The sequence below is a fragment of the Echinops telfairi genome, unplaced genomic scaffold, assembly GCF_000313985.2.
Source record: "Echinops telfairi isolate 266 unplaced genomic scaffold, ASM31398v2 ScPeMD7_1;HRSCAF=3_0, whole genome shotgun sequence".
In the NCBI taxonomy this organism is placed as follows: domain Eukaryota; kingdom Metazoa; phylum Chordata; class Mammalia; order Afrosoricida; family Tenrecidae; genus Echinops; species Echinops telfairi.
In genome coordinates, this window is record NW_022103896.1 from 56474516 (window position 1) to 56479377 (window position 4862).

The following is a 4862-nucleotide window of genomic DNA, read 5'->3' on the forward strand; positions in this document are numbered from 1 at the left end:
TAAAAAGAGCCCTGGCATACTGCTTACATATTTGTTACCAACTAGGCTGGCAAGATGAAAAAATTAAACAAGACAGGATTAGTGGCTATATCAGAGTAAAAGAGTAGAAGAAGTATCAGATGACTCCTCCACTTTCTGTTGTGGGTAATGCAAAGTTAATATATATATATATATATATATATATATATTCCCCAAGTAGAAGGTATATCAGAGAGGAATGCCATGCATGAGGTATTTTGATAAAATGTCCCAAAGTGAGATGCCTGACCCAGAGATGATTCTCATTAGAAAGGCTCTCAGGGGTGTCCCAGGGATGTGTGGAGGACATTCAGCAAGTGTACTGCAACCAGCAATACTGAACACCTGATGGGATATCTCAATAGCACACTAAATACAATGCCATGGGGCATGAATCAAACACTCACAGGAATGAAGGGATAAATAGAGAAATCAACAATGATAGTTGAACTTTTCAATAGCCCATTTTCCACAATAGATAGAACTAGAAAGATCAACAAGGAAAGAGAAAACTTTTACAGAGACATTTTAAGAATATTTCACCCAACAACAGCACCATACATGTATTTTGTTCAAGTGCAGAGTACGTCATCTGTTGGGCCATAAACAAACCTTAGTGGACGAGGAGGGCCCTCCACAAGATGTATTGGCACAGTGGCCGCAACAACAAGTCCAGCATAAATAGAATGCCACCGGACTGGTCAGGGTTTCTTCTTGTGTGCATAGGGTCACTATGGGCGAGAAAGGACTTGATACACATAATAACAATAAGCATCACAATAGTTATGGGATACAGCTGAAGCAACATTCTGAAAATTGTATAGCTCTGACTACTCAAATGAAGAAGAAAATTAAGTTCTCAAATAAAAAACAAAATGAAACTGATTTTCTACTTTGGAAATAAAGTAATCTTAAACTAATCTTAAAGGAAACAGAGAATAGAAAATAAATAATGGTAGAACATATAGTAACAAAATACAGAATAGAATAATAATAAAGAAAATTATCATAAGGTGGCTATTGGGAAACACTTAAAGAATTGACAAGAATTCAGCTACATTGACCTGGAGTGAAAAAGGATGGGGAGAACTCAAATTAGAATCAGAAGACAAAAAGAGGGTATTACTATAAACTTTGTAGAGATTTAAAAAGCTTAATAAATAGAAATAAAAAGAATTATGAAATTGACACTGTGTTCACCAACACAGGAGATCATTTAATTGCAATAGGAAAAAACAAAAGGCTTGAAAAAATGGTAAGTAAAAATATAAATTAAAAAGTGCACATTCTGAATATAATTAAAATAATGAAGAGATAGAATGTCTATGCCTAAACCGAATGAATTCTACCAGACATTAAAAGCATAATTAATAAAAACTATTCACATATGTACCATAAACTAAAATACGATGTGCATTACTGGCTCTTTCCTTGAAGTCAATATTATCTTGATATCAAAATCAGACAGACATTACAAAACAAAAAGAAACTAAACTATAGATATCTATCACTTATGTGAAAACTCTCAATAAAATATGAGCAGCTAAAATTCTCTAGCATATAAGAAGAATATCTACCATGATCTTGACCATATGAGATTCATCCCAGTACTGCAAGTTGATCAGCACATAAAATCAATGAAAAGCAATCCTCTTAATATAGAGCACATTAACAAAATTAAAATATGTAAATCAATAAACAGTATACAGTATAGAGACAGAAAAAGCATTTGACAAAATCTGCTTTATTCCTTAAATATAAAATATTTCTCTTAACTGTGTGAAGATAGCTTCGTGGTCTCTTGAAATTTTTTTCTTATTTAACTTTCATGTGCTTAGTTGGTTTTTAATTTGGAGGGGTGGAATTAATTCTGATCTTCTGTTATCTGCAAACGTTAAGAGAAGTGCAAGATGAGGATTAGGGATGAGGAAAATTTATCTTATCATTTTACCTCTCTAGTTTCCTCGGTAAATTCTTGAGGCTCCTGAACGTAAAATGAGTCTCACCAAGTTGGAAGATTTTCTTCTTCAAACGCAGGCAGCGTTTGAGTGGGTAGTAAAAGGTGGAGTGCAATTATCAAAGAAACTTAATAAAGCTTCGTCTTTCCTAGGACGTGAAAACAGAAAAGTTATCATTAATTTTGGCTAGGTTATTTCTCTTCGCTTTTCATCTCCTGCTTCTCCATGTCATTCCCACAGTTCTTCCCCACGCCCTCCATCTGAATCTCAACGGCCTTCCCTCCACTGAGATTGCGTGCTAACACTTGCCCTCACCCTCGGAATGCAGAGTCTTATACCTGTGTATTAAGCGTGAATTCCCCCCTCTGAAAGCCCCTCCTAGCCACATCGCCTCCGGAGCAAAAGCCTTTCAAATCCATCTTTAAAGTCGCTTAAACTGACTACCTGGAGACAGTCCCAAAGGTGAGCCTCCGCCAGGATGCAGCTCTTCCTGAAGACCCTAACGGAGACGACCATCACGCTCGAAGTCGAACCCTCAGATACGATAGAAAATGTGAAGGTCAAGATCCAGCACGAGGAGGGAGTTGGTCCTGGTCAGCCGCGGCTGACCTTCAGATGGACGCACCTTGTCTGATTACAGTGTTCGGAAGGGTCCACTCTTCATCTTGTGCTGAGACGTCGCGGTGGTGCTGAGAAAAGGAAGGAGTCGTACAGCACTCCCAAGAAGAACAAGCATAAGAAAAAGAAGGTGAAGCTGGCCGTCTTAAAACACTATAAGGTGAATGAAGCTGGCAAGATCAGCCGCCTTCCGCGCCAATGCCCTTCAGACGAGTGTGACACGGAGGTTTTCGTGGCCAGCCACTTTGACAGCCAGGACTGTGGCCAGTGCTGTCTGACCTCCTGCATCCACAAACCAGACAAGTAACTGTGTACTGGTTAATAAAGGACACGAACATTAAAAATAAAACAAAACAAAAAAAGACATGAATTTAATTTCCTCTCGAATTTATGCAGCTTAAATTATATATCCGTCAATTTGGTGGAGTTCTAACCTCAAATGCAATCTTCATTAGTATTTGTAATCATTAGGGTCATTTCACTAACTACCGGTTGGTGGTAGGGTCGCGGTGAGTTGGCCGGGCTACCCTGCAGTGAGTTTGATTTGGATTTAGACCAGGTACATGTATGCTTGAAAGACGAAAGAAGTGTATCGTTACTAAACATGTATTCCCTTATAAATTAAAACGTATATGAGTAGCTTCATCACTATCTACTCAGAAATTTAACATATTTCTTTTACAATTCTATTTTATTTACATTTATGTTTTATTTACAGTTGTATTTTATTTTATTTACAATTGTATTTTATTTACAGTTGAAGTAAAACAGTAACTTACATAAACATGACTAAATTGAATTACACTATCTTGTAAATTCCCATTATACGATTTTTAAGATGACATTGTTGGGCATCCCTAGAAAGTTATCTGCAAAATTAGTTGGTACTGATGTGAAGACTTTGCTCCTCGATTGTATACTTGCTAGATAGTGTTGTATAGACTGGAAAGTACTAAATATACTTATATGTACCAGTGAAATATATTAGATATAGTTCTAGCTTAATGCTTTCAAAATTTTTCAAAATATAATAAGTGAACAGGAAATGTAGACTTTTAAATTCTGTTAAATTTTGAATCCTAGAATAATTGCTAGATTATCTTAGTGTATAATTTTTTATAAAGAGAATAATTAATAAGATCTTCCAATCTATATATGATTACCTAAAGAAAACTGAAACAAAATAAAGTTTCAAGTTCTATTTGAGTTTTATGATACTGAGGAATTCCCTGTGTTTGGGTTTCTATGCGCCAGTAACCTGTACTAGGTCATGTATGAGACCATTAGCAACACTACGTTTCCTTCTCTTTGATTTGGCAAGTTCAAGCATTGCTTTATTGGTGAAAGAGCTTTCACATAATCTTGGCTTTTCTTTGGGGCAGAATTTTTCATGTGCTATGTTATTACTTAGCACAAGTTAGCAAATGGTGTGCATAAATTGGAACCACCTCAATGCCAATGAATAACAATGGTATTTTAGAATGTAGGCCTAAATCAAACATGTGGGATTCATCCTTAAATACTAGACAGACTCATGTATCATTTTGGATAATTTCCTTCAACAAAAATCATGTATTTTTCCAGTATATACATAAAGAAATGAGACCAATGTCAGGAAAACTTAATCCAGAATCATCCAGACTTAATATTTTAAAAATATTAACTTGTCACATTGCCCCTTTTGTATATACATCACTCACAGGTGCTCTGTGATTGAGTCCATTCAAGTTCATAGTGACCCAACAGGAAAGAGTTTAACTGTCCCTTTGGATTTCTTAGACTGAATCTCTACAGGCGTAAACAGCCTCATCTTTCTCTCATGGTGTATCCAGTGGACTTGAACTGCTAACCTTATGGGTAGCAGACAATACTCACATGTAGCTTATTACATTACCATGGCTCCTTGTATATTTACATAATGAAGTCCCAGGCCAATCTTTTATACTTCTGCATTCAAGTTCTGCATACTAGACTACTTCAAGCATAGTTTCAAGTCCATATGCATAAAAATGAAATGTATCTGGGTTTTTTATCAGAATGCAATAAAATATAGTAACAATTTGAATGTTTTGTGATTTATTCAAGTCAATTTAAAATAATGGCTGCATTCTAAATATTTGTCTGATCAGTCCTACAGATGTAGATTAATATATGGGAGTTGCAGGCAAAAACATATTTCAGGTACATGAATAGGAAAAAGAAGCTCAATAACACCCAAGCTCTATTGCACTCACATATATTCCACTTGACACAAGCATTTTACCTGGT

At 35.8% G+C, this 4862-nt stretch overlaps 1 pseudogene; it reads left to right on the plus strand.

Moving 5' to 3' along the window:
- The first annotated feature begins 2454 nt into the window (after positions 1–2454).
- LOC101662819 lies at positions 2455–2901 on the plus strand (annotated as a pseudogene).
- Positions 2902–4862: the final 1961 nt, after the last annotated feature.